The sequence below is a fragment of the Macaca nemestrina genome, chromosome 10, assembly GCF_043159975.1.
Source record: "Macaca nemestrina isolate mMacNem1 chromosome 10, mMacNem.hap1, whole genome shotgun sequence".
Lineage (NCBI taxonomy): Eukaryota > Metazoa > Chordata > Mammalia > Primates > Cercopithecidae > Macaca > Macaca nemestrina.
In genome coordinates, this window is record NC_092134.1 from 7410501 (window position 1) to 7436494 (window position 25994).

General features: G+C 40.9%; 1 protein-coding gene across 10 annotated transcripts in view; it reads right to left on the bottom strand.

Moving 5' to 3' along the window:
• Positions 1 to 25994, bottom strand: part of LOC105493580 (transmembrane protein 132B) — a 504000-nt gene that overhangs the window by 68761 nt on the left and 409245 nt on the right. Inside the window, exon 1 of one of the 10 annotated variants that reach the window (XM_011761374.3) lies at positions 17080 to 17235. The exons of the other annotated variants lie outside the window; for them this stretch is intronic. The gene's annotated coding sequence lies outside the window, so the exon portion shown is untranslated. Of the gene's footprint in view, positions 1 to 17079; positions 17236 to 25994 lie in introns of those variants that run through there. 10 annotated transcript variants of the gene reach the window in all.

The following is a 25994-nucleotide window of genomic DNA, read 5'->3' on the forward strand; positions in this document are numbered from 1 at the left end:
GAATATATTCAAAGAAATAAAGAAAATAACATCTAAAGTACTAAAAGAAAGTATGAGAGGCCAGGTGCGGTGGCTCACACCTGTAATCCCAGCATTTTTGGAGGCTGAGGCAGCCAGATCATGAGGTCAGGAATTTGAGACCAGCCTGGCTAACATGGTGTAACCCCATCGTTACTAAAAATATTAAAAAATAGCCACGTATGGTACAACCACGCCTGTAATCCCAGCTACTTGGGAAGCTGAGGCAGGAGAATTGCTTGAATGCAGGAGGCAGAGATTGCAGTGAGCTGAGATCATGCTACTGCACTCCAGCCTGGGCCACAGAGCAAGACTCCATCTCAAAGAAAAAAAAAAGACAATATTGATAGATATAAATCATTTCCTTAAATAACCAATTAGAAGTTCTAAAGTTGAAAAGTATAATAACTGAAATGAAAAATCATGGGGCTCAACAGCAGATTTGAGCAGATAGCAAAAAGAATCAGTGAACATAAAGATAGGTTAATTAAAATTAAAATGTGAGGAGTATAAAGAAAATAGAATGAACAAAAATAGTACAAATACAGCATCGGAGATTTCTGTGATGCCATCAAGCATACCAGCATAAGCACAGTTGCAATCCCAGAAGAAAAGGAGGCAGAGAAAAAGGAAGAAATAATATTTGAGTAATTAATGGCAAAGGTGACCCAGATTTTATTTAAAATATTAATCTGCACATTCAAGAGTTCAGCAAACTCAAAATAGAATAAACTCACCAAGATCCACACCTAGATACATCATAATCAAACTGTCAAATACCAAAATACTGTATAATATTGAAAACAGCAAGACAAATACCTCATGATATACAAGCAATCTTCAAAAGACTAAGAACTGTTGTATTACCAGAAACTGGAGGCAAAAAGGCAGAAGGATGACAACATTCAATGTGGTGAAAGAAAAGACTGTCAACCGAGAATTTTATATCCGGAAAACCTGTCTTTCAAAATAAAATGAAGAAATTGTCACAAAACAAGAGAAACAGACAGTGAGAGAGTTCCTCACTAATAGACTCATCTTACAAGAAACACCAAAAGAAGACCTCTAGGCTCAAATGAAGGAACACCAGACAGTAATTCAATTACACATGAAGGTATAGAGAGCACCAGTAAATGTAACTACATTGAGAAACGTAACGGACAGTACAAACATATTTTTGTTTGTGACATTACATTTCTTCTCTCTTATTTAAAGGAGAACTGCATAAAGGAGTAATTATAGATGTTTGTTCATGGACACACAACTTGCAGAAAGATGCAACTTGTATGACAAAAACAGAGACAAAGATGAATGTTGTATAAAATGAGTCAATCAACAAGAAAATATAACAATTATAAAACAGATGCACCTAACAAAGCCCCAAAATACATAAGGCCAAAACTGACACAGTTGAAGAAAGAGATAAAATTCAACAATAAGAGTTGGAGACTTCAATATTCCACTTTCAGTAATTAACAGAAAACTAGTCATAAGATCAACAATGAAAAGACTTTAAGAATACTATAAAGAAACAAGACCTAACAGACATCTATAGAACACAGTAGCCAGCAACAGTAGAATACACATTGTTACTGCATTTACATGGAGCATTCTGTAGGACATATCACAGGTCAGGACATTAAACAAGTCTCAACAAATTTGAAAGGACTGAAATTATAGAAAGTAAATTATCTGATATCAATAGAATGAAATTAGAAAAGGATAGGGTGAAAATTAAAAATATCTGTAAACATTCAGAAATTAAACAATCCTCTTTTAACAACCAATGTTTCAAAAAAGAAATCACAAGAGAAATCAGAAAATACTATCAAATGAGTAAAAATGAAAGCACAACATGCCAAAACTTATGAGATGCATTAAAATTAGTATTGAGAGGGAAATTTATAGCTGTAAATGCCTATATGGGAAAATTAAAATATCTCAAATTAATAACCTAGCTTTCTACCTTAGAGAACTAGAGAAAAAAGAGCAAACCCAGAACAAGCACAAGGAAGACAATAATAATAGAGCAGAAAAAATGATAAGTATAGTTTAATAATAATATAAATATCATATCGTTATTTATATTAAATATTGGTATTTACTATTAAATAATGTTATGTTAAATAATATTAGATATTACATTTCATATTTATGTATTAATACAAAATAATAAATTACATATAGAGAAAATCAGTGCAATGAAACCAAAAGTAAGTTATTTGGAAAAATTTTAAAGCTGATAAAACTTTAGCCAGACTGATGAGTGAAGCAGTAGGGAGATTCAGATTTCTAAAATAAGGAATTAAACAGGAGCTCAGTATTACAGGAAAAAAAAAAATTACAGAGGAATACTAGAGCATATGCCAAAAACCAGATGACCTAGATGAAAAGAGAAAATTCATAAAAAGACAAAAACTACCAAAACTGGCTCAAGAGGAAATTGGAATTTCAATATCTATAACTGATAAAGAGACTGAATAATTAAAAAATAAACTTTCCACAAAGAAAAGCTCAGGACCAGATGGTTTCATTAATAAAGTCTAACAAAAGCTTAAAGAAAGAGTAATATTAATTTTTAGAAATTCTTCACAAAATTAGAAGATGAAACAGTTCCCAGCTAATTCTATGAGACCAGTATTACCCTAATTAAAAAAAAAAAAAAAAAAAAAAAAGCAAAGACATCACAGGAAAAGAAAACTACAGGCCAATATCCCTAAAGAATATAGATGCCAACCCCACACCCCTGCCACACACATGCAAAATACTAGCAAACAAATGCATGCAACATTTTTTTAAAGGACTAAACACCATAATGAGTGGGAATTATCCCAGGGATGCAGGGTTGGTTCAACGTATGAAAATTAATCAATGTAATACACTTTAATTATAGAACAAAGGACCAAAATGCATGTCTTGATGGTCTCAAGACATGTGAAAAAAAAGCATTTGACAAAATCCAACACCTTTCAACAATAAAGTTACTCAATAAATTAGGAATTGATGGGAACTTCCTCAACATGATAAAAGCCATCTATGGAAAACATACAGCTAACATCACAATGGTAAAAGACTGTAAGCTTGCTCAAGATCAGGAAGAAGACAAACATGACTCTCACCACTTCTATGCAGTGTTGTACTGGAGGTTCTAGCCAAGGCAATTGGTGGTGAGAGGGGGGGAATTAATTAAAAGGAATCCAAATTGAAAGGAAGAAGTAAAACTATCTCTGTTTGCAGATGACATGATCCCATACCTAGAAAATTCTAGAAATTCACAAGCAGACCATTAAAGCTAATAAAAGAGTTAAGCAAATTTCAGGATACAAGATGAAAATCTAAAACTCAATTTTATTTGTAATGAATGATATATAAATGAAATTAAGAAACTAATTCTCTTTATAATAGCATTGAAATTAATACATTACATGGAAATAAGTTTAATGAAAGTAGTTGGTTAAACTTAAATATCTCACAAAGTATTGTTGAAAAAGTTTTAAAAATACCTAAATAAATAAATAAAATGTATCCTATGTTCATAGATTGGAAAACTTAATATTGTTAAGATGTCAACACTCCCCAAAGAAATATACAGATTCAATGTAATTGCTATCAAAACTCCAGCTGCCTTTTTTCCAGAAATACACAAGCTAGTGTTAAAATTCATATGGAGATGAAGAGGCAGAATAGCCAAAGCAATCTTGATAAATAACAGTTGGAAGGCTCACACTTCCTGATTAGAATTGACTTTCCAGAAATAAACTCTCACATTTTCAGCAGATTGATTTTCAACAAAGATGTCAAGATAATTCAGTGGTGAAAGAATAGTTCTTTCAACAAATGATGCTGGGATAACTGGATATCCACATAAAAAAGAACAAAGTTGGATCCATACCTCACACCACATTCAAAATTTAGTTCAAAATATATCAAAGACATAAATTTAAGGGCTCAAACTATTAAACTCTTTAAAGAAAACTTAGGTATAAATCTTCATGACTTCAGACTCAGCAAATATTGCTTAGATATGACACCAAAAGCACAACCAACAAAGAAAATAAATTGTACTTTATCGAAGTTAAAAACCTTTGTGCTTCAAGAGATACCACCAAGAAAGTAAAAGGACAATCCACAAATGGGAAAAAATATTTGCAAATAATTTATTTGATAAGGGTCTAGTGTTTGGAATATATACAGAACTATTATACCACACAAAATAGACAAATATCCAGATTAAAAATGAGGGAACAAGTTTGAATAGACAGTTTCCAAAAGAAGATATATTAATACAAATTGGTCAATAAACACATGAAAAGATGCTCAACGTCATTAAGGAAATGTAAACCAAAAACAGATACCACTTCACACTGACTAGGACAGCTTTAAATAAAAAGACATAAAATAACAAGTGTTGACTGGCAAGAATGTATGGAAATTGGAACTCTCATACATTGTCTGTGGGGTGTAAAATCGTGTGACTGCTGTAGAAAAGTTTGGTGCTTCCTCAAAAGGTTAAACAGAGAATTACCATATGACCTAGCAATTATACTCCTGGGGGTGTGTGTGTGTTTGTGTGTGTGTGTGTGTGTGTGTGTGTGTGTGTGTGTGTGTATATATATATATATATATATATATATATATATGACTGCTAATAGGTTTGGGATTTCACTGGAGGAGTGATGGAAATATTCTAGAATTAGTGTTGATGGTTGCAAACCCTTGTGGATATACTGAAAGCCACTGCATAGTGAAGACAAACAAACAAAAGATTCCGTGTTATTCTGAATAGTGAGGTAATGCCGTACGTCCTGGCATTTCATGTGTTGGGAACATCAGTACAGATGTCAGTAGAAAGGCTCATACCACTCCTCAATGCCAGTGATGATTCAGTGTTTTGTGAAAGATGGACAGTGGGCAACACAACAACTTTGCCAATGAGAAAACATTTGGCAGACTATAAAATCCAAGAAGTAGATATAATACAGGGCATCTTCAACACCATTTTTGACCAGCTGAAGTTTTACCAGGGTGAGTAACAGCCTCGTACTCTATGGCCATAAGAAGGATTCAGACATCAGGCAGCAAGCAGCCCTAAGTGTTGACAGTCTCTCCTTTCCTCTTCTTGTTTCTCAAATGGTCATGATTCTTTACATGACAATCGTTCTGTTAGCTTCTAATCTGCAGAGTCAACTGAATCTTAGGGATATCTTAGATCTAGAAGGAACTGAAGAACACATTGCCTTAAAGTGCCTTGTTTTATGAAGAAAAGAGAGCAGCAACTCCTTCCACGTTGGGAATCTGAAACCCCATTGGACGAGGTGAACTACCCACGGGAAATACAAAGGCAAAAGAGAACATCACAATCTAGTACCACGTTTGAGAGAAAAGAATAATAATAGCTCTCATATAAGAGAGCATCTGCTTTGTGCTAGGGATTAATTAATGAGGTTGCTTCTATTATTCCTTTCGCTTTACAGAGAAGAATGTAGGAAATAAGGAATCTCTGACTGATAAAGAAACTGACTGCTCAGTAACTCCACCTATGGGTATCTTTATGGAGAGAAATGCCCAAACAAGGTCATCGGTACATGAAGGTTACTCATCAAAGCATTGTTTCTAATAGGAAAAGGTAGACACTATCTAAATATCCATTAGTTGGGAAATGGCCCCATGAACTGGGTACAGGTCCACAGTATAAAATATTATGTAACAGATAAAATGATTAATTGGACCCTATATTGTTTAAAAATAAGCCAGAGTACTTTAGCTTTCTTAGCTATAAAAAAAAATTCCAAAGACTTTATAAGGATGGCATTAAATAAATAAAATTTCCTCACAAGCTCTCTTTTTGAGCACACAGTCTGATTGTATTTTACTGTCCATTTGAATTTGCCAATGAAACATAGGTGGAATTATGTGCTCATTTGAATCAGAAGCTCTGAGAGCACGAGACTTCACACTCTCCCTTTCCATGCCATGGTGATGGTGGCTGCTCCGCCATCCTGGCTCCCAAAGTGACCCAGAGCAAAATTCTCCAACTGATCTGTGTCAGACAGGCAGTGTGAGCACAAATAAACCTCTGTTGCTTTAAGCTATTAAAATTTAGGAGTGGCAAGTAACTTTCAGCACATTATTTTGACTATGTACTCTCAGGCTAAAGATAAAAATAACTGTAAACACATATTGAATTCTAGTTAGGTTTGTTTTCCACAGCAGTATGGGTTAGCAATTCTAAAACTGCTTTAGTATTCTAGGATTGAGCAAACAATATGTGTTGGGTAATGAGAGCCAGGATTCTCACTGCTAGAAAATTGAGTTTAAAAATGGAAAGGAGAAGGAGTTAGAGTGAACTCTGCAATCATGAACTGGGATGGGAAGAGTACCAGCACAAAATCACAGGGGTGGGGACATACATGTGTCTACCTATGTATAATGTGGGTGTATATATATGTACATATGTATATAGTTTTTTCCAAGTTCTGTTCACTGAGAGGGCTTAGCTATAATAACACCCCTTTAGCAATCAGCGCACCTAGTACCCAGAATGGAGCTCTAAAAAACAATCTCCAATAAAAGAAAACAGAGCTCCTTAGAGAAATGGCTGATTTAAGTGTCAAGACAAAGAAAGTACAAGAACATGAGCCTAAAATATCCTGTGGAGGCAGAAAGTAACAAAGTGCTCAAAAAAAAAAAGTCAAAAGGACACAAGAGGCAGAGTGAAGGGGCACCCACTTCCAGTCTGGGACAATTTTAGCATCACAGCAAATAATCACAGCAGTCAACTATAATCTGTAGAATAAAATGAGCTTCTGAGTCCATATTGTTATAAACAAACAGTGGAGAAAGGAAGATTGATCCTTAGAGTAGAATTCCAGCTAACAAATATAAAAAGGAATGATGAAACTACAATACCACCACCTGGCAATCACTATTTATTACTGTAATTGTTTCAGGCAAGAATCATTAATGGGCTCTGCTGCTGATTGAAAGGATGATAAGAAACAGGACACTTGCATTGTGCCAAAGTATCTCTGTGAAAGAAACATTAATTTCAAAGGGAAAAAAACACAGTAACTTTATGGTGTCTAAACCTAGCATATACCACCTGTCTTGGTCCATTTTGTGCTGCTATAACAGAATGCCACAGACTGGGTAATTTATAAAGAACAAATTTTTTTTTTCTCACATTCATAGAGGCTGGGAAGTCTAAGATCAAGGCACCAGCATCTGGTGAGGGCTGCCCTCTGCTTCAAAAATGGCACCTTGAATGGTGTAGCCTCTGGAAAGGATTGCAGAAGGCAGAGGGCAAAAATGAATGAACTCCTTGGTCAATCCCTTTTATAACAGCATTAATTCATTTATGAGGGCAGAGCCCTAATGACATAAACACCTCCCAAAAGGCTTCAGCTCCCAACGCTGTTGCAGTCAGCATTAAGTTTCCAACACATGGATTTTGGGAGACACACACAGACCATAGCACTCCCTTTTCCATGTAATCAAAGACAATATCACTAGTAATGGGATAAATATGCATTGTGTGTCCTGAAAAGGAGATAGCATCAATTCTGGACTGGTTTCTTTTTTTTTTTTTTTTTTTTTTTTTTGAGACGGCGTCTCGCTCTGTCGCCCAGGCTGGAGTGCAGTGGCCAGATCTCAGCTCACTGCAAGCTCCACCTCCCGGGTTCATGCCATTCTCCTGCCTCAGCCTCCCAAGTAGCTGGCACTACAGGCGCCCGCCACCTCGCCCGGCTAGTTTTTTGTACTTTTTAGTAGAGACGGGGTTTCACCGTATTAACCAGGATGGTCTCGATCTCCTGACCTCGTGATCCGCCCGTCTCGGCCTCCCAAAGTGCTGGGATTACAGGCTTGAGCCACCGCGCCCGGCCTGGACTGGTTTCAAAAAAAAAACATATAAACTGAATCTAATAATAAGGAAATATAAGACAAACCCCAATATGGCACATTCTGTCCATTTCAAATATGTCACAGCCTAAAAGACAAAGACTAGGAAACTGTTCCAGATTAAAGGACACAACAAATGCAATGTGTGGTCCTGAATTGAATCCTCAAACAAAAAAAAAGTATTTTTCTTTTGCTATAATGCATATTAGTGCAATAATAGATAAGATTTGAATATGGTCTGGGAATCAGATAATATTTTGCATTGACATTAATTTCCTGATATTGACATTTCACTCTACTTATGTAAGAGTTTTGAGGAAATTTACACAAACATATTTACAGAAAAAGGATCATCATGTGTATAACTTACTCTCAAGCAGTTCGTTAAAATAACAACAACGTGTCTTTGTGTTGAAAGAGAGAATATTCACATTTTGGGGATTTTGGTGAAGGTATTTGGGAAACACATTTGTTCAGACTCAAAGATATAACCAAGAGAGCAGACAACAGAGATGAATCAATAAATAAATGCATAAAGATGCAGGATGTGGTAAGTGCCTAACAAACAGAATTAGTGACAACTAATTTTTCTTAAACACTTAGATAAGTTCCAGGCAGTGTGCCAAGTTATTTACATGCATTATCTGTTAATAATAATGCATATTTATAACAATAAACTACAATAGATATCAACATCTGATAACCAACAAAGTACCCAACAACAGTGCCTGGTATATTGTAAGTACTTCATAAACACTAACTGGTCTTATTAACATCTTATTTAATCCTCAAGCATCCCTACTGAAGCATTACTATTTTTATCCTCATTTTACAAATGAGGGAACTGAAGCTGAAAGGTTCCATGATTTGGCCAGAATCACTCGCTGCTAAGCTGCAGAGCCAGGATGGGAGCAAAAACATGTGACACCAGAGCCCCCAATCCTGGCTGCTGCACTGGGTCTCCTCTCAGCTCCTCACTTGGAAAATAAACCTAACAATCCCATTTCTTTTCCCAACTCAAAAGAAAGCTTTCAGCCTAAAAGATAGCTTTACACAGATTTTTTAATTTGAAACTTTTACAAATATGTTTTATAGATACAAAACTTAGTTTTTAGTAGAAACAGCTAGGTAGCCACAAAGGCCCAAGTCACAACCATGTGTGACTTCCAGTGTGTTCCACTCCAGATGCTCTTCCGGCCTGTGAGGTTCTGGCCCACAACCCCAAGGCTTGGCCACCTACACTCTTTGATCCCTGGCACAGAAATGTCAGCCTCTGAGTAGTAATCTAATTCTGACCACATTGGGCCCTCGGACACCTTGACTTCTGATTTTTAAAACTGCAAGGCAGATGTAAATTTCACTCAGAGATAAGCAAGGATGTTGGCTCCAATTTAAATACTGATTTTTCAATCCCACTGTTGTGTATTACATAACGCTGAAATCAGCCAGCTCCCCCAACTTGATGGCTATTTTTAGACTCAGATCATTTATTATCCACAAGACAGTAAGTGATTTCAAAATTCAGCTCTTTCTGAGTCTCTAAATAACACAAATAAAATTATTTCAATAGGATAGCACTCAGAGAGAGAGTCAATAAAGTGTGGCTCTGTTAAGGACTGACCTGTGTCTCCCAGGTGGTAACTATAGCTGGAAGAAGCAAAGGCTGCCGGGAATGAGCTTTACCTAGTGCCCAGGTAAGTTCATTAATCAGTAACTAAGAACAGTGAGGTTGTAAGTGCTGCTTAACTCACACAATTAGGGGTCACTCGCAGGCAAGATGGTCATCCAGTGGATCTTACAAGCAAGTTTACCTCACAGGGAAGGAGGAACAACAGTTCCTCCACTGCTGAAACAACAGACTACAAATACGTGAGGCCCTACAGCTCTCGGTACATATGGAGGTTCTACAAGGAGTGGAAACTCAACCAGTTAAAGCCATGAGACCCCAAACTTCATGGGGACAAGGACTAGGTTTCCTTCTTCCCACTGACTCGCATACTGCCCGGGGTGGAGTAGGATCTCAAACGTGGCTGAATGCAGGTAAAACCATCCAATAGTGACCTGCGGAGCATCTACTGGAAACCTTCCTTCCCTTCTCCGCCAACACTATTATAATGGTGGCAAGGCTCCATGTCGCTGCTTTATGCAAAATGGCCTCCCCATTCAAATCACTGTGGATTGGTCCAGAAATGAGTAATGAACCATGCTGAACCAATGAGCCCTTTCTGTAAAGAATTTGGAATGAAAATTAAGAGATCCCAGCCTCTGATGCCTCTCCAGAAAGTAAGGAATATAAACTAAGAAGCAGTTGTTGGCCATTTTCTGCCAGGAAAGTGGCAAGCAGAAGAGGGGAGGGGGTGGGGTTGGTCAAGCTTCCTAAGGAGATCCCATGCTGGTTCCAGTTCATTCCTTGTGCCCCGCTCCTTCCCTGTCCTTGGATTCCAGGATGTGTCCTCATCATTAATTCTCCTTTATGCTGTCATTAGCCCTAGTTGGTTTCTGTTACCACCAGAAGAGTCTTAACTGAGAGCTCTAAAAATATCAATGCCCCCTGCAACCCAAGTCCCATAGGGAAGGTAGGTGGGACACTGATAAAAGTAGCCCATGGTAACAAGGACATCCTCAGCTGCACAAACGTTTCACTTTTTCAGCTGCAGTTGGACAGCAGATCTTGAGCCCATCCCTCAAGGAACCTGCACCTATGTGCTAAGAGGGCATCCTAGGCCACTGTGATGGGCACTGAACTAAGAGTCAAAAGACCTGGATGCTGCCACCAACTTCCTAGGTGATCCTGGGCCAGCAATAGTCTTTTCTGTAAGGTGGGGCAATAATATCCAGCCTACCAGCTTCCTGGGAATAGGAAGATGCTTTGGGGAAGCAATGGTGATACTGCTGAGTGACTGGGGGAAATGCCAGCTTGGGAACCCCCGTAGAGCTTGGGCATAACACAAATGCCCACAAAGGCCAAGCAGGCAGTGGACATGAGCAGAGCAGCCCAGATAGACACTGCGACCGAAATAGCAATGCCCAGAACAGCTACTGTCATTACCCCACTTTACAGAAGAGGAAACCGAGGCTCTTGAGGTCATCCACCAAGTTAGTTGCTGAGTTGGGACTCGCCCAACTCCAAAACATGTGCTCTTGACCACTGCCCCAGAGAACTGGGTGGGAATCACACTGCAAAAGGATACAATTGCTGCTAAGGTAAAGTGGTCGGAGGTAAAGGGATTGTTTTTACTCTGTTGGTACCAGAGTAGAATAGTACCATGTCATAGTAAATTTTGCATTTAGCAAGAAACCCACATAACGGGCAAATAATTAATCAAAGTAAATGTGGTCACTCAAATCATGACCAGCTACACACCCGCTTCTTTAGGATATGCAGCAAATGGAAGCTATTGTGACCTACCAAGTGAGTGGTAAAGCTCTGACATTATTAGTATTCGATGTTTAAATAAGAACCATCAAAAGGGCCAAAGGGGGGAAAAAAGTGTGAGACACTTGAGGAAATTCTATCCATAGTTCAGTCTCTGTATCTGATAGAATATAAGAAGGAGGCAAAATGAGGCCGTGATGATCTGTTAGCACTCAGCACCCCAGTCTCCATCTGACAAGGCTGATAAGGGCTGACCTTGAGAGCAGGGGTCTATCAGGCATTGCATGGGGGAAAACCTCTGGCTCTGGGTCAAAGGGGAGGGGCTGAAGATTCATGGACAGACCCCTCCTCCCAGTGAGAGGACGAAAAGGAAGAAGAAGTGCTGGAGGGGATGGATACCCCATTTGCCCTGATGTGATTATTATGCATTGCATGCCTGTATCAAAACATCTCATGTACCCCACAAATATATATATGCCTATTATGTGCTCACAAAAATTAAAAGTAAAATCTTTTTTCAAAAAAAGGAAGATGGAGAATGAGACAGAGAGCTAGATACACAGACAAAGGCAGAGAGCCTACAGCCTATATGCAACACAGAAAAACAGACCGAGACAGAAGACAAAACACACCTTTAAACAAAGCCAGACAGAGAGCGAGAATGAGATGAGTTAGAAAGATGGTGTGCTGGGGCTTAGAGACACAGAAAGCCAGAGTCATGGAGACAATGAGAGGGTCAGGGAGAGAGACAGACGCACGCAAGGTAAGACCCTGGGCTGGCTCTGAGGTGTCCTTCCTCCCTTTGCCTCTACCAACCCAGGTGGGCCCTGTTCATTCATACGTCCCAGCATTAGCTCTGAGTAATAATTACATGTGTATTCTCTAATTCCTTCCACCACCTATTATACTAGCACTCCTTCAATTAGAACTGTAACCTATTAAAAACACTTCTTTGTTGCCTGGGGGAAAAAAAAAAGTCTTCTCATCCAGCTTGAGCTACATTAAAATTTCACACAGCTTCTGGCTGTCACAGGTCTGGCAAGCAAATGGTACCTATTCAGTTAAAACTTAACCCTGAGTGGATGGCATTATGGAGAGAAATGGTCGAGGAAGCACTTAGCACTATCAAAACCCAAGCCCGAACTCATAACTTTATTTAAATATGAATAAGCCTTCCTCTATCATTCCTGTGAGCTGACTGGAGACTTGGTGACTGCGGTGAGCAGGAAGAGCCCTGACTGGAGGCTCCGCTGGTCTCCAGTCCTTTGGTTAGGCTCCATGGACCGATGGATGAAGTGGGGAGGGAAAGAGATGGGTGGGACAGGGGTCAGAGCGAGAAGAAGATGAGGAAGGAGAAAGAAAGGGAGACAGGAAAAGGGAGAGAGGAGACACAGCATAGGGTCCTAAAGAGAGAGAAAGAGACAGAGATATATAGACAAAGATATTAGACAGCTCTATAGACAGAGAATGACAGCAAGAGAGAGAGACAGAGAAAGACAGGTGGGGTGAGACAAATTGAGAAAAGGGCAGAGGGCCATGGACAAATGGAGGGAGACAAACAATGAGAACTAGCAAGTCAGCCAAGTGAAAGCAGGCTGTGGTTCTCAGCCAAAAAGACATCCGGGTGCAGTAGCTCACGCCTGTAGTCCCAGCACTTTGGGAGGCTGAGGCAGGCACATCACCTGAGGTTAGTCATTCCAGACCAGCCTGGCCGACATGGTGAAACCCTATCTCTACTAAAAATACAAAAATTAGCCAGTGTGGTGGCGGGCACCTGTAATCCTAGCTATTCCGGAGGCTGAGGCAGGAGAATTGCTTGAGCCCAGAAGATGGAGGTTGCAGTGAGCTGAGATTGCACCACTGCACTCCAGCATGGGTGACAGTGCAAGACTCCATCTGAAGAAGGAGAAGGAGAGGAGGAGGAGAAGAAGATGAGGAGGAGGAGGAGGAGGAGGAAGGAGCCATCAAGAAAGAGAGAATGAAAAAAGACTTAGATCTTGCATGCCACAGAGATTTCCGCTAAAAACAAACCAAAGTGCCTCTCTGTGCCCACAGTGGGACCTGCCATTCCAATCCAGCCCTATCAACTGTGGCATCCGATGACTGTTCCTCTAAAACTGATTGAGTCAGTCGCTGCATGAAGCATCACATTCGGTGCTGAACGCGGAACAGAACGCCCCTCAGCACACAGCCCCACAGGGAACTCTCAACCCCGCCATGTCCACTGAGGCTTCCTGGTGAGACTCGGTACATCTAAGATTTTTCCAGCAAATGCTCGAAATGTTATTGGGTATACGAGTGAAAATCAACAAAAATCAGAAAACACTTAAGATGTGTGAGCCCTATTTATGCCTTATGTATTTTTATTCATTCCATTCTCATAACAAATCTATGAGGAGGAACTCTCACTGTCTGCATTTTACACATGGGAAAACAGATGCACAAAAACCTCACCTAAAATTATATTACTAGCTGCTGGACCTAGTATCAAAGCCCAAAAAGTCCTACTCCGGAATCTGAGCCCTTAACCAATGCACCATCCTGTTTATTTGAAATAATATAACATTAATACCTGAAAATCCACTCTGTGCCAAATATGATCCTGAGTACTTTACATGCACTCATTAATCCTCAGAGGGAGGATTTTGCTTAACTAGTCTCTACTCTGAATTGTTTCTACATATTACCTTATTTTATTTGACAAAAAAAAATCACCATAATTTGGAAATTATTCATTCGTTTTGTATCTGCCTCACCCATTAAAATTAATTCTTGGACTTCCACTTCCATCCGTGAATTGGAATTGATCGACCTGCCCCAACTGGAAAACCAGGCAAAACCCATGAAACAACTGTTTCAGACACTAGAAAATAGGTAGAGATTAAGAAAAACATAAGGTACCCTCCTATGATTGCTATGTAGAGAAGAGGGCAGTAATAATCCCCAGTCATGCTGAGTTAAGGAGACAGAGAACAGAGTTCTGGGAAGTCAAGGCAACTGGAACTTGTGAGAGTGTGTTACCAGAGAGAAGGGTGCTGCAGGAAGAAAGAATCACTACCATCTGCGGAGGGGTCTCCTGGAGGGAGCCTTCAGCTCAATACTTAACTGTGCACATAAAGCCAAGGGAAGGCTCACCAGAAAGAGTAGACTGAACAATTCTGGAACTTACTCAGAGCTAAAAATCGTCCATGCCCCCCTAGTCAGAGGGGAGTGACATTGGAATAGTGGGAGCATTGGGCAGAATCCTCAGAAGGGTTATGCCTTAATAGCAAGGATAAATGAGCCTGAGAAAAGGCTGCTCTGGACTTGGCTGGAAAGTATCAAATGGATCTACAAGCCAGAACAGAGTCAACACTCAGGGAATGTGGCAAAGCCCAGCACTTAGCAACATAAAATTCACACTACACAGGAGGAGCCAATAAAAGTTTTATTATATAAACAGGACAAAAGTCAATCAACAGAAACCAACTCAGAAATTATGGAGATGATAGAATGATATATAGCAGGAAAAAAATATGTATGGACAGAAAATATTCAAGCTAAAAGATAATGGAATGATTCCTGGGCACATCCCCAAGATAAATGAAAACATGTATCCATAAAGAGACATAAAAGCTTTATTCATACTAGCCAAAAGTTGGAAACAACTCACATGTCCATTAACTGGTAAATGGATAAACAAACTACAGTATGTCCATGCAATGGACTGTTTCTCAACAATAAACTACTGATACGTGCAAAAATATGATGAACCCCAAAACAATTCTGCCAAGTGAAAACAAGACAGAATACAACTGTATGGATCTATTAACATTAGCTTCTAAAGAAGGAAAATTACAGTGATACAAGGTAGCTCAACAGTTGCCAGGGGCTGGCAGTGGATAAAGGACTGTCTTCAATGAGATAAGAAGGAATTTAGGGGATGATAGAGACATTCCTTATTTTAATTGTGTGGTTAGTGGTGATGTAACTATTCATACAACACACACTGAAAAATGGGTGAATTCTACTGTAAACTACAACTCAGGAAACAGAGTAAGAAACTAGACCTCATTTTCCAATTGTCCAGTACTATACTCCCAATATCTTCAATTCAATAAATATTTGTTCAGAGGCAACGAAAGGGAAGTGAAGGAGAAGGGAATCTGTGTAAGTTCATTTACCAATGTGTGGTCTACCACTAATCCTATTTAGTGAAGACACAGAGGTACTAAAGGTTTTGGTCATTTTCTCATGGTGCAGAACTGGTAAGTAGCATATATTATTTTGGGGTAGATAAAACTTACACAATTTCCCTAACTAGCCATGGGTTTCAAACCTTCCTCACAGCACTCCTGCTGCCTAGAAGGGCAACAATGTGGTGCAATGGCTCATGGCTGTGATACCAATAGGAACAGGAAACTGGGTAGAAGAGGGCAGTTCCCTGGCAAAGTGCCCCCCCCCCAAGCCTGGAAACCCATGGCCCTAAATAAGAAGAGGCATTCCTTTTTTCACAACCAAAAGTTGCCTTTTGGCCTTCCATGCCCTCCTGTACCCATGTAAACCCCAAACCCCTGGCTCCAGGAAGAGATGAACAGAAGAGGAGAATAGCAGAATGGTGCAGCAGAGAAAAGAAAAGGAGTGCCTGTGCGCTGAGAGGAGTTCAGCTAGGGGCGGTCGGAGAGGACATCGGCCACTGGACAGCCAAACTCCACAGGAAGATCATCTTCCCACTCCATCCCCCTTCCAGGTCCCCATCCATCCTGCTGAGAGCCACTTCCACCACTCAATAAAACCCTCACATGCATCCTTCAGGTTCCTGTGTGACCTGATTCTTCCTGGATGCTGGACAAGGACCTGGGTACCAAGAGGACACTGAGCTGGTTAACACTTAAGCCATCACAGACAGCAAGGCTAAAAGAGCTATAGCACATGCACACTTGGGCTTTAGGAGGCTCAGGTCCCACCCCTGGACGCTGTTGTGGGTCCGGAGCCCAGATGCACTTGCCCCAGCTCCTGCACCTGCCCGTATGCGTGTTCTGCCTCCCATAAGGGGTTTGAGAATGCATAGCAGCTCAACAGACAAGCCATGATGTTGTCACACATCCTGCGAGGGGGGTCAGGGAACTCTGCTGTTTCAGCTGGACTTGGGGTGGGGGCAAAGGCACAGGTGCAAATCCTGCTCTGTCACTTCAGAAAGTCATTTAAGTTCCCTCTGACTCACTTTCCTTGTCTGTCAAAGGTGATCACAACTGCACCCATACCTCAAGAAGTCAGGAGTATTAATTAAAGCATTGCACTTAAAACACTTGGAACAATGCCTGGCCCCGCAGAACATGCTCAAAAAATGATTAGTTATTGGTTGTATTCCTCCTCCTCCCACCTCAGTTTTTCATGGAAAACCCCTATTCATCCTTCACGCCTCCCACGCAACATTGTTTCACAGTCAGAATTAACCACTTCCTCAAATATGTCCCATAACACTCTGTAAACGCCCCCTCTTAGCATATGCTAGCAGGGTTTGCATGGCTGTCTCTCAGATATGTTTGCGTATGTGCTTTTGAATGCCTGGGTTCTAGCACAAGTCTGGGAATATGAAGAATGCTTGAACAAATTAGTAAAGACCAACATATTATAGAACCCACTGAGGAAAGTGGTAAGTGCTGGTGAATTAGGAGTAAGAAAAAACAAGAGGTCACATCCTTGAAAAGAAAAGATCCAAATAGTTTTAAGCCCTTCAATCCTATTGGCCTACCTGTTCCCCTTAAACACAGGCCTATCCTATTCCCCTTAAATACAAAACTCACCACAGAAGAGGTCGTCTAATTAAGAAGCTTTCGCGAACAATCTGTGTTATGGACAGAAGAGAAGGCTGCACGTCCTTCTGAGAAAACCGAACAGAAAACAACCCTTTTTCCACTCAGTGCATCTTACAATTTCTATCTCAAGAAACACTGAAAGGAGGAAGCGAGAAGCAGAACTCTATGAAAATTACATCCTATTCTGTATTTTTGCACCTTGAACGCACCAAGAGCAAATGTGTTATGTCAGTATTGAAGCCATTCTTCCAATCTGTGTGATAAATTACTCAACATCTTTTCCTTAATATACGTAAGCATTGATTAATATGTAAAATAAGCAGTTTGCTATTTTATTGTCATTCAAAGTAACTACTGTGTCGCCCTCGCTCTCACAAATAGTGTTTCAGGACTCAAATTAATGAAGCTGCGGCTGCAAATCTATTTTTGTCTTCACAGCTGTATTATATCAAATCTAGCCATACCCTTTCTTTGCCTAAGTCTTTAAACATGTGAGTGGGCTTGTATTAGTTTCCCAGGGATGCCTTAACAAATGACTGCAAACTTGTGGCTTAAAACAACAGAAATTTATTCTCTCAGTTTTGCAGGCCAGAAGTCTGAAATCAGGGTGTCAGCAGGGTCACACTTCCTCTGAAGGCTCTAGGGAAGAAACCTCTCTTGCCTCTTTCAGCTTCTGGTGGCTCCAGGAATTCCTTGGCTTCTGGTAGCACAACTTTCATCTCGAGGTGCCTGCATCTTTATATGGCCTTCTTCTCTGTATCGCTCCTTTGTCTGTGTGTCTTAAGCCCCCTCTCCTTTTTTCTGATAAGAACATCAATTATTGGATTTAGGCACCACCATAAATGCAGGATGACCTCTTCTCAGGATTCTTATTCACTTTTCAAAGGGACTAGGGGAACCCCTCACTTGGCTTCACTTTATTGCACCTCACAGATACTGTGTTCTTTTTTTTTTTTTTTTTTAAGCCAGAGTCTCGCTCTGACACCAGGCTGGAGTGCAGTGGTACAATCTCAGCTCACGCAACCTCTGCCTCCCAGATTCAAGCAAGTCTCCTGCCTCAGCCTCCTGAGTAGCTGGGACTACAGGCGCCTGCCAGCACGCCCAGCTGATTTTTGTATTTTTAGCAGAGACCGGGTTTCACCGTGTTAGCCAGGATGGTCTTGATCTCTTGAGCTTGTGATCCACCCACCTCGGCCTCCCAAAGTGCTGGAATTACAGGCTTGAGCCACCGCAGCCAGCCAGATACTGTGTTCTTTACAAATTAAAGGTTTGTGGCAACTCTTCATCGAGCAAGTCTATCAGCACCATTTTTCCAGCAGCATGTGCTCAGAGTCTCTGTCACATTTTGGTAATTCCCAAAATTATTTCAAACTTTTATTATTATTATTATTATATGTGTTATGGTAATCTGTGATCACTGATCTTTGATGTTCCTATTGTAATTGTTTTGAGGGTGCCACAAACGATGCCTATGTGAGATGCAAATTTAACAAACAGTGTGTGTGTTCTGACTGCTCCACTGACCAGTCATTCCCCTGCCTCTCTCCCTCTCCTTTGGCCTCCCTATTCCCTGAGACGAGACATGCAATATTGAAATTAAGTCTGTTAGTAACCCTAACATATTAGTCTGGTATCATGCTGCTGATAAAGACATACCCAAGACTGGGTAATTTATAAAGAAACTCACAATTCCATGTAGCTGGAGAGACCTCACAACCATGGCAGAGGTGAAAGGCATGTCTTACATGGCAGCAGGCAAAGAGGGAAAATGAGAACCAAGCGAAAGGGGTTTCCCCTTATAAAACCATCGGATCTCATGAGACTTATTCACTGCCATGAGAATAGTATGGGGTAGTCTTTCAATTATCTCCCACCAGATCTCTCCCACAGCATGTGGGAATTATGGGAGCTACAGTTCAAGATGAGATTTGGGTGGGGACACGGCCAAACCATATCACCTACAATGGCCTGTAAGTGTTTAAGTGAAAGGAAGAGTCCCACATCTCTCACTTTGAATCAAAAGCTAGAAATGATTAAGCTTCATGAGGAATGCATGTCAAAAGCAGAGAGGCCAAAAGAGAGGCCTTTGGCACCAAACAGCCAAGTTGTGAATGCCAAGGAAAAGTGTTTGACGGAAATCAGAAGTGTTAACTCCGGTGTACACACAAATGGTAAGAAAGCAAAACAGCCTTATTCCCCCATATTCTCTTATGTTGAGAAAATGTTAGTGGTCTGGATAGAAGTTTGAACCAGCCACAATATTCCCTTCAGCCAAAGCCTAATTCCAAGGCCCTATCTCTCTTCAATTCTATGACAGCTTAGAGAGGCGAGGAAGCTAAAAAGAAAAGCTGGAGGCTGTCGGAGGTTGGTTCATAAGGCTTAAGTCAAGAAACTGTCTTCATAACATAAAAGTACAAGGTGAAGCAGTGAGTGGTGATGGAGAAGCTGTAGCAAGTTATTCAGAAGATCTACTTAAGATCTTTGATGAAGATGGCTATACATAAATAACAGATCTTCCATGTAGATGAAACAGTTCCATCTTCTTATATTGGAAGAAGATACCATCTAGGACTTTCATCGCTAGAGAGAAGTCAATGCCTGGCTTCGAAGCTTCACAGGATAGGCTGACTCTCTTGTTTAATGCTGCTGGTGACTTCAAGTTGAAGCCAGTACTCATTTACCATTCCCCAAATCCTAGGGCCCTTAAGAATGATGCTAAATCTATTTTACCTGTATTCTATAAATGGAACAACAAAACCTGGATGATAGTACCTCTGTTTATAGCACGGTTTACTGAACATTTCAAGCACACAGTTGAGACCTACTGCTCAGGGAAAAAATAAATCCTTTAAAAATATTACTGCTTATTGATAACACACAGTCACTTAAGAGCTCAGATGGAGATATAAGGAGATTGTTTTCATGCCTGCTAACACAACATCCATTCAGCATCCCATTGATCAAGGAGTAATTTTGACTTTCAGGTCTTATTATTTAAGAAATGTATTTCTTTTCTTAAATTTTTTTTATTATTCTTTTTTTTTTTTCTTTTTTTTTTTTTTGAGACGGAGTCTCGCTCTGTCGCCCAGGCTGGAGTGCAGTGGCGCGATCTCGGCTCACTGCAAGCTCCGCCTCCCGGGTTCACGCCATTCTCCTGCCTCAGCCTCCCGAGTAGCTGGGACTACAGGCGCCCACAACCGCGCCCGGCTAATTTTTTGTATTTTTAGTAGAGACGGGGTTTCACCGTGGTCTCGATCTCCTGACCTTGTGATCCGCCCGCCTCGGCCTCCTCCCAAAGTGCTGGGATTACAGGCGTGAGCCACCGCGCCCGGCCTTATTATTCTTTAAGTACTGGGATACATGTGCAGAACGTGCAGGTTTGTTACAAAGGTATACACGTGCCATGGTGGTTTGCTGCAGCCATCAACCCATCATCTACATTAGGTATTTCTCCTAACGCTATCCCTCCCCTAGCCCCCCACCCCCTGACAGGCCCCAGTGTGTGATGTTCCCCTCTCTATGTCCACGTATTCTCATTGTTCAACTCCCACTTACGAGTGAGAACATGCAGTGTTTGGTTTTCTGTTCCTGTGTTAGTTTGCTGAGAATGATGGTTTCCAGATTCATCCATGTCCCTGCAAAGCACATGAACTCATCCTTTTTTATGGGTGTGTATGTGCCATGGTGTATATGTGCCACATTTTCTTTATCCAGTCTATCATTCGTGGACATTTGGGTTGGTTCCAAGTCTTTGCTATTGTGAGTAGTGCCGCAATAAACATACGTGTGCATGTGTCTTTACAGTAGAATGATTTATAATCATTTGGGTATATACCCAGTAATGGGATCGCTGGGTCAATTTGTATTTCTAGTTCTAGATCCTTGAGGAATTGCCACACTGTCTTCCACAATGGTTGAACTAATTTACACTCCCACCAACAGTGTAAAAGCTTTCCTATTTCTCCACATCCTCTCCAGCATCTGTTGTTTCCTGACTTTTTAATGATCACCATTCTAACTGGTGTGAGATGCTATCTTATTGTAGTTTTTCTTTCCATTTCTTTAATGACCAGTTATGAAGAGCTTTTTTTTTTCATATGTTTGTTGGCCACGTATATGTCTTCTTTTGAGAACAGGACAGAATGACTTATTGTTTCAGGATGATATACACCAACTCTGCCCAGACACCTAAGGTCAGATAAACACTGGCCCCAGATCTGCTCTCTTTTGGGTCCAGGTCAGCCCTGACCTGACTGGGACCACTTCAGTCTGGAGTTGAGCCCACCCGGAGCTCCCAAGGTGCTTTTGGTGACCCAGGCCAGCAGCCAATCAGCACCTGGCATTCCTTGGGCCCCAGTTATTGGTTCATGTTCCAGCACATGACTGCAGCTGGACCAATCAGATGGGGCTTTCTGTAGCTGGGAAAGCACAATGACCCCAAGCCCTTGGTGGACACCCGGTCTGACGCTGGCAGCAGCCTCTGGCTTGGGAGTGACTTCCTTGCATCAAGAAGTGGGAGCCCAGAAAGGCTGGCAGCATTGGATTCAAACTTAGGGCCATGGGTTCCCAGTCCTTTCCAGTGGCTTCTTTCTCACACATGGAGCTGCCCACAGGTTCCTGTCTCATCTCATTTCCAGGTGGACTTGTGAACAAGAACGGGCTGAATTCAGCCATCACCTCATTTAACGTGGAGCTGTCATTCAGGACGTGTGTCTCCATCAGATGAAGCCAGCCTTCCTGCGCATGGCAGAGCCGGAGCCCCAGTCTGCATAATTGACTCCAGCAATTTCCTCTCCTAACTACACCTGCCACTCTCCTCCCTACCCTGAAAGTAATGGAAACTCAGCTTCCACAGCCACCATGCCATTCACACCACCTTCATGTCAAGAGGGTCACAGCATCTCCGAGAGGTCAGCAGGGAAGGTTCCAGCATCCCCATCACACAGAGGAGGAAGCTGAGGCCAGGAGGGCATCTGGCTGGCTCAAGATTACAAAATCTTCCCAGGGCAAGAACTTGCATCTTCTCTATTCTCAGTAAATATTTCTCCTGGGCTATTTTTCTTATTACTTATCTCAGTAAGGGTTGTTTTCAGACCCTGTACCTGCAGTATGGTTTTGTGATAAAGGGAAGAACTTGGGTCTTTTTCTGTGGGGGAGGGGGAGACGAGGTCTCACTCCGTCACCCAGGCTGGAACGCAGTGGCACAAAAATGGCTCATTGCAGCCTCGACTTCCTGGGTTCAAGCAGTCCTCTCACGTCAGCTCCTGAGTGGTAGGACTACAGGTGTGAGCCACCACACCCAGCTAATTTTTAAATTTTTTGTAGAGAGGGGGTCTCACCATGTTGTCCAGACTGGTCTTGAGCTCCTGGCCTCAAGCCATCCTCCTTCTTGGGCCAGTCTTTCTTGATCTGGAATCCTGGGCCTTCTACTAACTGAGTGGACTTGCATAAGGAACTGATTTTCTCAAAGACTCAACTTTATCATCTAAAAACAGGATTAATTTTACTTACATTCTTAGTACATTCTCCAAAAACCTGATACTGTAAGCCACATCACCCTGTTTTTCTTCCAATCATATACCATCATCTCAAATTAACCTACTAATATATTTGTTGTCTTAGCTCCTTCTATAGGGGAGGTTGGTGAGACAGGAACCTTGTTTGTCAAGTTCATTTGCCCTCTGCCTTAGAACATGGCTAAAAACAGTGGTTGCTGGAGAAAGGATTGGTGGATGAGTGAGTGGACCAACTGATAGCTTAATTAATACATCAATTGATTAGACTCATCTTCTTGATCTGTAATGCCTTGGAATTAACAATATTTGTTTCTAATGCTGATGTTCTCTGATACAAGAAAGTTCTGGCTCTCCTAAGTACTGTTTCTGTAAGTACTTCAGTCAATTTTTGAAGCCCTTTGTCAAATCAATGAATAAAGTCTACATTGTCAAGTGATATAAAGGTTTCCTAGTTATCTGGTATATGTATCTTGCATTTTCACTTCCACAAAAGTCTAAATTTAAGGAATTCACCTATACCATGAATTCAGGTTAGCCACAGATCATAGAGAATTCTCCAGACATTGAACAAAGATGCTCCTACCCATGTTTCTCCCCAAATCATTGTATTGATGATGTCAATGTGAATTCTGCCTTGGGTCAAATTTTTACAACTTTACAGAGTTCACCTAAGAAACCTGTAAGTTCTCCAAAGCAGAACTGTCTATCCCTTCCCTAGGTGGGAGAAGAGAACACACTGGCCACTGAGTTACAGGTGGCAGGGCCGAGCAAACAGACATCAAAGACAATCTCCCAAGTCACCTGGCAGATTCACTCATCCTGTGATAACCTCTGATGCCAACTTCAGGGCACTGAGAAAGGCACCAAGAGGATTCAGCCTGTCTTCCTGTGCCTTTCCTCTTGAAAGGAAAGGAAGGATGGATGATTGGATCCTGATACCAGGTAAAATCAATTCTCTGAAAGCCACCCTGCTCATGAACAGTCCTGGTTATCACACAAACCAGAGTCCACAGAATACGTCTGCCCTTCAAGCTACTCACAGGAGAGCCTTTTATCAGTGACCCTTCCTCTTTCCAGTAATCCTCTAACTCTAACCATCTCCAGCCCTTCTTAAGCCAGGTGACCCTCAGCATCTACTCAAACATCATCCCGTAAGAAAAGACTGTCTCCTTTGACCAACAACCTAAATTAGCCACTCAGCCAGTCACTGTCTAAACCATCACCCTGTTTTCTCCGCTTAACACCACTAATCAGTCTCTGAGATTATCTTATTTACTTAGCTATTTGTTGATCTCTGCAGTATCCTTAGTTCCTGGCACATAATAGGAGCTCAGTAAATATCCATTGAATAAATGAAGGAATTTAAGCTATCCTGAAGCAAGGTGTCCAGTCCTTCCTTAAATGCATCCTACTAAACAAAAGCACAGTTGGATTGGTATCTTAATATAGACAGTAGATAGACAAGTGATGATAGATAGATAAGATAGATTGATAAGATAGGTAAGATAATTGACCCAGATGATATGTAATAGATGCTATACATCCAGCATCCATTCCCCTTTCCATGCTATCAGAACCCATTCGTTCAGATTGCAGGAAGCCCCTGATCTCAGGGAAGGCAGACCCCTATAGCAACCCCAAGAGGTGAATCATGTTTGGGGTAAATTGGTCACAGAGACCCCAGTCTCCCAGGTAAAGGATACATCCAGGGGCCGGCATGTAGTTCAACTCTGGGTAATAAGTGTAAGGGAGGCTACTTAGAAAGTAGGTAAACAGTTGGAAACATACAAAAATAACTATATATACATATATGTATATGAACATATGTATATATATTAGCATGCATATAAAGATAAACATGTCTAAATATGGGAGTAAGTGTGTATATGGTAACAAAGTGCTTTGTGCCAGGCACCGTTCTAAGAACCTGCCACATACAAGGCACTTAAGTCAAATATTGTTAAAGAGAGCGTTCTTGTTCCTTCGTCTTTCTTCCAGTCAAGAACAGAGATGTCCTGGCTAACACGGTGAAACTCCGTCTCTACTAAAAATACAAAAAATTAGCTGGGCATGGTGGCAGGTGCCTGTAGTCCCAGCTACTCGGGAGGCTGAGGCAAGAGAATGGCATGAACCCAGGAGGCGGAGGTTGCAATGAGCCAAGATTGTGCCACTGCATTCCAGCCTGAGCGACACAGCGAGACTCTGTCTCAAAAAAAAAAAAAGAACAGAGATGTAATGTCTATAGTGATAATAGCTAATTTTTACCATGAGGCTACACATCTGAGGCAAAGGCCAAAAAAATCTCGGGGAAGCTGGCCCTGATGCTATACAGCTGCTGAAACAATCTCCAGATATCTTGTCACATGGGAATATAAACTCCAACTAGTTTGAGCTCCTATTCATACAGAACTGGTTTTCTCAAAGACTCAACTTTATGATCTAAAAATGGGATAATTCTTATATTCTTAGCACACTCTTCAAGTGGAAGACACTCTTCCACATCCCCCAGTTTTTTCTTCCAATCACATACCACCATCTGAAATTGGTCTACTGATATATTTGTTCTCTTAGCTCTTCCCATGAACTATGTTTAGTTTGTTTGCCCTCTTTCTCAGAACAAGGGCAGAAACAGTGGGTTCTAATCATAGGCTTTGACGTGCAGCCAAAAGCCTTTATAAATGATATAGACTAGTTACAGGCTTTGTGAAGTTCAGGTCAGGATAAAAGAACTTGGGACCAATTGGACATTAGCATTCTGTGAAATGCAACAAAAGATAAAGAACATGAAAAATCAGTTAACTGAGGAGATGAGTGGCAAAAAGAAGGTACAGGAAAACACTGTCAGATATGAGCAACAACTGACACCAATTCTGATGGCTCAAACAGAATTTCTGAATTGGTAGCTTTTTATTCCAAGTTAAAATAGGATTTCTTTAATGAACTAGAATATGCGTTAGACCTCTTCTCCAAAGATACAGATGTGCATTTGACAGCAGCCACCCAAGACAGCAGGTTGCTGTTATTTTTGTAGATCTCTCTGATTTTCAGATTTGCATGACAGCTTATCTTACCCTTGGGTTCCCCATCCATTTTAACACCCCCTGCAAAATACACATACGTATTCTCAAAAGCATTCCTTGTTTTAAATATATAAACATCAAAGGAGAAACTGTCTTACTTTCTGTTTCTTATGCAAACTCCACATCTCAGTTAGGGTAAGGGTCTGTGAAATGACTCTTATGCTTTATCTCAGCTGATATTCCTACACTTAACCTCTCTGAAAGACTGTACTGGGTATTTATTTTTGTTTTTCTTTCCTTTCTCTAAATCTGAAAGGAAACAGTTTCAATATTGTGCACTCTTTATTTTTTTCTAGCTTGATTCTCA